Source organism: Colletes latitarsis, chromosome 6, assembly GCF_051014445.1.
Source record: "Colletes latitarsis isolate SP2378_abdomen chromosome 6, iyColLati1, whole genome shotgun sequence".
Lineage (NCBI taxonomy): Eukaryota > Metazoa > Arthropoda > Insecta > Hymenoptera > Colletidae > Colletes > Colletes latitarsis.
The window spans coordinates 18,793,730-18,802,010 of record NC_135139.1 but is presented as its reverse complement, the minus strand read 5'-3'; the positions used below and the strand labels follow the sequence as shown (position 1 = coordinate 18,802,010).

General features: G+C 41.5%; 1 protein-coding gene across 2 annotated transcripts in view; it reads left to right on the top strand.

Annotated features, from left to right (window-relative positions):
- Nucleotides 1–762: 762 nt before the first annotated feature.
- The window catches only part of LOC143342399 (discoidin domain-containing receptor 2), a 192,359-nt gene continuing 184,840 nt past the window's right edge, over nt 763–8,281 (top strand). For both annotated transcript variants that reach the window (XM_076766227.1, XM_076766225.1), the window contains exon 1: nt 763–1,088. The gene's annotated coding sequence lies outside the window, so the exon portion shown is untranslated. The remainder of the gene's footprint in view (nt 1,089–8,281) is intronic.

Below are 8,281 nucleotides of genomic sequence, written 5' to 3'. Positions count from 1 at the left end.
ATCTTATAGATATTTACAATATTGCAACTAGTACGTTAAAAATTTGTTAATAAAATATGGAAAAAGGTAATCTGCTAGCCAAGGTTTACGTGTGAATACATTTCGAAAGAGAGTCGCGTAAACGATTCCAGGTGAAAATTATATCGTGTTAATAAAGCTTAGACAATGAGAATAGAGCAGAGATTTGCACAAAGAACACGATTTTAGTGCATTCGCCAGAACTTGAATGTTTTTTATTTAAATTCTGTAGAATTTTGTAAATTTCCAAGGCATTCAAAATAGTACATTAAAAATCTGCTAATAAAATATGGAAAAGGGTCACGTGTGAATTCGAAAGAGAGTAAACGCTGATACTTTTAGGGATCAGCGTATTAAAAATCTCAACGTTAATTACATTCGATGTAAAAAAAAGATGGCGTATCTTTCGAGGTTCTTACTCGAGCTATCGCCGTTTAACGGTCCGGCGTTCGGGTGGTTCATCCGCACGCGAGGCCGAGTGAAATTGTAAAGTCGCAATCGCGAGGATCAGATTATTCTCTCGAGCATTTTTACGATCCGATGAGTCCCGTCGCGTGAAATGAAAACGCGAAAGACGGGGAGCCAGAACTTGGCCGAAGTTTGAAGATAGTCCTCTCTGCTGGTCGCGTGTGCGGGCCCGCGACAGGCGGTATATACGGGTGCGAGTTTAGTTCGCGGTGTCGCCACGGGTCACGGTGGCGCTGCGCCGCCAGCGCGATCCTCAGTTCGTCACGGGGTCGCGAGGGGTACGCATTGCCTTCGTCGATTGGCCGTACCCACGTTCGTTCGTCGCGACGCGCGAAAACCGTACGTGCACGCTCGAGCCAACCTAACCACGGACAACACGTAAATCCCGACGACCGCGAGTATTCGCCAGCCTTCCTGTCAGTGTTTTCTGTGCGGTGTCGTGTCGCGAAGTTGCACGTTACGCGCGTGATTTTCGATTACCTATTCGACCAGCGAGAAGACAGTGCGCGAAACTACCAGCAGAAGGAAAGCAACGATTCTGCGCCACCCACGACACGAGACCTCGAGCGCATCGCCGACGATCGCCTGCGCTGTCAGCAAACGTGAGTGGTTCCTCGCTTCCTTGTTATTTATTTCACTTTCGTTCACGATTCCCGGGCGCGCCGGTGCCGAAGCAGCGCGCGGAACACGTTCCTCGTAGGAAACGTAGTTCCAGTCGTTACTGTCAGTTCGACAGACCTCACTTCTTACGCGTGGTTTGGAATTCTTGATCGCGCGCGACGCGACGTGCTTCCTTTCCCGGCAGCCAATATTCTTTGAGCGATACAGTTGAACTTCCGTTTGGATAGCGCGCGCGCTACATACGTGCAACGTCTATCACGGTGAAAACCGTTCGCTACTTTCGATCGCGTATTAGATAGGATAAAACACGTTTATAATGAAACTAGAAAGGTATAGAGTAACTATTACTCGACGAAATAAGTAGAAACAGTAGAGTCAGGTATTGCATATTCGAGCATAGTTTGTTAGTATTTCGACCATTGATTTATGGTCCTCTTCCGTACAAGAGGCTAACGCTGAAAGTATAATTTATAGATATAGTCTATTTCTATTTATTTGCAATATAACGTAAAGATAAAAAATTTTGTGGAACATTAATCAGAGCAATGCAATGTAAATGTGTGCGTACGTAAAAGGTATCTCGCAGTGAAAATCGTCCGTTTATATTTATTTAACCACCTTGGATATTAATTGCAAACAAATTTTATTTCAATATGTGATTCGAGTCCTTTTTTTATAACTTGTCAGTGTATTCGTTGAAAATTTATGACCATCAGGCATTAAATCAAGCAATATTTAATATTCACTGTTATCGAAGCATTTGTTATGTATATAGTCGTTTTCGTTCAAAATAAAATAATTTTCGTTAAATCTGAGGATGAGCATTCTGGTCAGAAATAATTTATGTACTGAAACAATCGATTTTAATGAATATTAAATATCACAAGACCAATATTCCTGTTGCGTTTTTAATTATTTGCAATGTAATGTCATCGAGTTTTAATTTCCACTTCGTGTTATACATTTTCAGTTGCATTTAATTTCGGTGACAGAGACGGTGCTTTCATCTTCATGCTACAATTTATAAAGAACTATTTCCTTACAATTGCAGATTTATGTTTTGGTCATTATCTCGATAGAAATGGAAAGTGGAATGTTAGTCTTTTATCCACATTTCCTTTGATGCAATTATCCGTTTTTAAAAGTATAACAGTGGATTGTGGATATCCCTTGAATTGTTTACAAATTTATTTAAATATCTCTCGACGTTTCTAGTAAGATTTATTCTCTTTTTCGAATATATTTGAATATGTCGTAAAATATATTTTTCTCTGTGGTCATTTCAAGCGTTATTTAACTTTATTTTATTTTATTTGAGACATTCTTGCATCTCTCGCATCGTAGTACAATTTTCATTCATAATTTTTGATCATTTACTTGATCAGAAACGATGAAGAAAATGAATTAACCCAATACTTACCAAAACATGAAATACTCAAATTAGGAAATCTCCAAATACGATGAACGGTTTTCAATGTGAGTTATTTTTCACGAGTCGTTATGAAACATTATTTTTTCCTCGAAGTAATAGATGGCAAATAAAATCAACGTGTAGTGATTCGTGACTTTCGTTGGACCGAATAATTACTATTTTATTTAAACATCGTGAAACGTTTCATCTTATAATTTGAACTCTAATTTCTATTCTACAAGCAACGAATTTTACTCGTCCCTGTACGTATGATTTTACAGCATGTAAATACGATCGTGTGCTGCGATATTTTGAACGTGTATACTTATACACGGTACTTTGTACTCCATTTGACGGTCGTGTGCATTCTCTGTACCTAAGTCTTCAGACTTTTCCACGGTAGGCCCTCTTATTCAAGAACTCGATATCACGGTTGAAGAACTACGAACTGCGTCTTGAGAGCTTTCGTAACCTAGCGTTAAACCTTGATCCGCTTCGTATAAGGTAAATAAAGCATCTATTTAAAACGTTCTTGTAAACCATAGAGGAAGAAGTACAGATTCGGGGAACGGTAATAAAATTAGGTGGCTCTTAGATTTCCAGGGGAATCGTTTACGATCCTACGTATTGTTCGCTCCGTAAATACCCACGTGAATATATCCTTTGGAAGAGTCATTGTTACGGAATTATACTTTTATGCTGGTCAAAGGCACGAAAGAATTCCAGGTATGAAAGATGTATGGCGTGCTCTCGAGTTACGCGAACGTGGACCCATTTATATTTACACACGAAACACGGTTTTCCTTTTCACAATGCATGGATCTGTTTAGACCCCTCCGACTCAAATTTTATTTGACTTCTGAAAAAGTTAACCACCGATGAACTGCGTACACGCGTTCGGTTATTGCAAATGAATTGTTTGATGACCGTTGCTTTGAAAAAATGTAGGAGAATTTATATGATGGGTTCAGTATCGGTGCAACGTATGTTCCGTGTCTCTAAAATATAAAAAATGTTTTCGGTTGAAAATACCTTTCTCGACGTTTCACGATGGTTCACAGTTTCCAGGCGACAGCGCGATGATCCACAAACTATCGAGCGTTTACCGTTTTCGAAATCCGCGCATATTATGAGGACGATCGCGTTTCAGGCATATGCACGGTACGTCTGGCTGATATTAATCGTTTCAAGACGTGGCTGTCATAAGGCCACGTGGAAACTGCACCACTGGTTGCTTCCGCGCGATAAGGAATTCTCCTCGTGTAACGCGGCGTGTGTACCGTGGCACGTCATTCTACTTATAACACTTCATGTCAACGACTCCTTAGGAGGCTCTTTGCGATCGCGATCCATTCACGTGTCCGTTTCGCTGTGTTTCCGCGACCGAGATACGCTTTCTCTCTCTCTCGGACCAGCCACGCAATTTTCTCAGATAATAACGCGTTTCGTGGAACTACGGTTTCGCGCAATCGTCAGTTACAACGGTTTACTCTCCCTCCCGATAAAACGACCGCCGCATAAATAATTAATCGCGCACAATCGGCGTGTTTGCGTCCGCACGGCGGCCAAACCCCGGCGAAAATTGCTTCTCTTTGTCGCCGGAAAACGTGAATCGCAAACCGAACGACGCGTTTTGAAACTGCTTAAACACGCGTGTGCAGGCGTACACGGGAAACGGGTGGTAAGTTTCGCCCCCGCGTATTATCAACGGCTCTGTCCAAAAGTAATTTATCGCGTTTACGCTCCGGCTCGAAAGGATATTTTCCGCTTCCTCGTCGAGGGAACGTCAGAAAATTTTTTAGAAAATTGCAGTCTCGTAATTTCGAGAGCAATACAGAATCGATTTCGCTGGAAACGCGGTAATGAAATTTTTTCGGAGACAAAACATTCGCGGAGAATTGTTTTGATGTTGGAACCGGTCGCGGGGTACGAACCTAATTTATTTTATAATGCCCACGTTTCGACCGTAATGCAAGTCGCTGATGAGGACTCGCATCGCGGTCGAAACGTACGCATTATGAAATAAATTAGAACCGTTCCCCGTGACCGGTTCGGGCGTCAAAATAATTCTCCATCGTCATTAGTAACGGCGGTCAATTATTTTTGCATTATCGTAAAGAAGTTCTATGGTGTCAAACGACCAATACTCGTTTGCAGCCAGTTAACGAGCAATGTTGCTAAACAGAAATTTCTGTTACGGCGTTGAACTTCCGTCGGTTTATTGCGAATTATCGCGAAATTTATTGCACTTGAATAAAATATGCCCACGCGCGGGGTATAGCGAGCGAATTGAATAATTCTGCGGACCCGTGCCGCAGGTTCGTCGGACTTTCCATGTTTTTCTGGACATTTTAATTCATTTCACAGACAGTAATTGGAATCTCGAAACCGAACCATTACCGAAATCTGCTCCTGATCCATTTGCCAAATGACTAATATGTTGAGCCGTTTGCAGTCGGTGTCATTACAGACAAACATCCTCCGCTACGGTTTTATTATTATTACAGATTACTGGAACATTTATTGCACTTCGGTAACGCGAACAGATTCCAAAAGGTGAATAATTCATCGAATAATTACGTAAAACTGTTTCTCGGGCATTTTATGTTCTTCAGAAATATTATTAAACCATTAATCACCCAGAATCTAATCTTTTCTAAAGTCTGCTCGGATCCTTTTGAAAGATGTCTGTGAACTTCGTGTTGAATCGTTTACCATTGACGCCGTTACGAATAAGCATCCCCCGGTTGTATTATTAACGTAGATAAAATAACTCGACATGCTAGACGAACACGATTTTTCTTGGGTTCCCGTAACAAAGAGCGAACGAAGTTAAATTACGTTCTACTGAATATAGATCGCCCCGAACAGTGTATAAATGTAAGAGCATCAATCAACAGCCATATGAGCCATTATATTACTTGGGACTGATAACAAATAGCGTCTCTTCCGTGATAATTTCTCTTCCTGTTCGTTCGCCTCGCGTCTTCTGTCCCTCGTTTTTCCCCCCCTTCGAGCGTCCCTCGTTTTCCTGGCATTGAAACAACCGTGTGCGCAACAGTGGGCCGAACAGGTGCCTATTTTCTTGCGCTCTCGCCACCACGGACGCGGAAGAACGTTGTTGTGGCCTTTCTTGCACCTCCCTGTGGATCGTCCGAATCCATACAAATACACGTGCATCCCCTGCGGTGGAATACCACTCGCAACTTGCTTGTTTATTGATTAACCATTAGCGAAATTAATGGCGGTTCCAGACTCCGGCACAATGCCGGTGCAAAGCTTATGAAACTGAATTAGATACCGGACACTTCGTGCGAATTGCACTTATTCATGCATCGTATTGACTAATCGTCGTTGCAACCGCAAAACGAACATCGTTAATTTATTTCCTAATCTTTATCGATCGATTCACGCTCGTTAAGGTACCAAATTGCACCGTAACTACCGATATATTAAGGATAAGTCGATAATAACCCACAGCAAAATTTTATAATCGTATTAATATTGTTTTAATTCGAGATAATAATATTAGGAAGTCTTGGAAACGAACGATGAACTTTGTCGGAAGCGTATAGTTTTTCTTGCACGATCTCATTAATTTGTCCACGTCCGTGCGTACTAATACCCTTTCTTGTTTCCGTCCGTTTGGCGAGTAAATGGAAACGTGTTGCGGGTAACTCGAAAAACAGTGAGAAGAAACGATTTACGTAAAAGAACGATGCGCTACCATTTATTGTATCTGTGGAGAAAATGTGGCCAGAGGAAGATAAATCTTATTAAACCGTGCAACATTTTTCTCCGCTAATTTTGTCTGTCTTCGCTTAGGGAGGAGGTCTGGCTCGTTCCAGTTCCTAAAATCACCCTGTATACATCAGCATTACTTACAGCGATTTTTTACTGTTTTTTTTTTTACTACGTAACGTTTTCCTTGCAAGAATTCTGAGATTTAGTGCCATAAAAAAAATTTTAAACGCCTTAAATGAATTCATACTTTAACTTACCATTGGGTATGTTTCTTCCTGTAATATATTTACGCTAATGTATCAAGATAAATCTCAGAAATATGATTTTTTAATCTAAAACCGTTTCTGTTTTGGTATCAAGATAATCCAATTCTGATGAAACACTTGATTCATATCCGTTCACAATCGAAGAAGAAATCATTCTCAATTATAAATTAAATGTAATGTTAGGGATACAGATACTGAATCTATTAATATTGCATGCACATATTACTCTTATGCCAGAGCTACGAATGTGCAATTCGATAAATTCTGGAATTCGAAGTGCTGATGTTGTTAAACTGATAACTCACGTCCATTAATCAAACTTAGAATACAATCACCAGTGTCATCTATCGTACGTATTTATCGTTTCGACATAAAGACAGGATGATTCTTTTACGTATCGTAGGGCACTCCTGTATAGTGATTCTTATATTCATTTTCTCAAAATTGTATAGTTTGTCGTTTGCCCCATAGACAGGAGTTTGAGGCAGTAATGCACAGTAACAGAAGGTTTCTTAATCCGTAATTACCAGTTGCTCCGCGACTCTGTCTCGTTAGCGTGGCAGTAACTGCTCGAGAAGCGGTACGCGCGTACATAAATTAAATAAATTAAGCGAGCGTTTGATAAGACGAGCAATTAAAAGTTAAAAGCTATAAGATCCTAATTTTGTGACGAACGAGAGATCAACGCGCGAAACTCGCGGAGCAACTTAACAGTATAATGGCCGTCGACGCGTCATAAAATGATTAAACTTTCGGAATTTCATTTCTAAATGAAGAGAACCACGGGTGATCTCCCCAGCCCGTGTCGTCGTTCATTTTATAATGGCAAGAATGTCAAACAAGCAGGATGACAGAGCTCGGCAAAGAAGAAAGCTACACTTGACTATTTTATGCGCCGTGCTCCTCTTCGCTCGGGGCCACGGAACCCTCTTGCATGCGCTAGTTCAGTTTCAAACTTTAATTAAAAAGGTGGAGTCGCAATAAGCTTCCACCGCCCCCGCGCTCAATCCTCTCTCTCTCTTCGTCTCGTTCTCGCCCTTCCTCGTACCCCGGTCCATAGTCGCCGAAACTGCACGACCCGCGAAGTCGAGCTATTTTAATTTCATTTACGAGAAATAAACAGAACAATCAAATTAACGTAGGCCAGTGAATATGCACGTCCGGCCGTGCCTTTGATGCATACTCGAAGTGCGTATTTTCGGAGCAACAGCTCCCGCTCTTTCTCTCCTTCTCTCTCTTTCACTCTCTCTGTTTTGTCCTGTTTCCCTGTGCGCGTACCGTGTCCGCGACTGTATTTTCACCGGGGTGTATCGTAAACGCGTGGAAAGATAAAACCGCAAGCAGGATGGGAATTTTCGGATCACAATTTGAAATTCACTTTGTGCGCCGGGCGAATTAACGGTGGATTCAACCGAGCACGGCACGAAGAACGCAATGAAACGAATGACTAGCATCTCGTCGGCCGTCGAGTTACGCGAATTAACGTCGACTCTCGTCGTTGTGTTTTTCGAAATTCTCCGGTTTCGCGGGCACGGCATTTCCGCGTGCGAGTTCGCGAATTTCATAATAAATGTCGGAAGGGGAAAATGGTAGCCGAGCGGGTAACAGTTTTCTTCGTACTTTGAGCAGAATGTGTTATTAGCAAGCGAAATATTTTTTAATATTTTCATTTACCTCGCGTTTTTGCTATCAAATTATACTGTATCCACATCGTCCCGCTACCAGAAGTTTACTTTTCTTCTTACTGTACTGG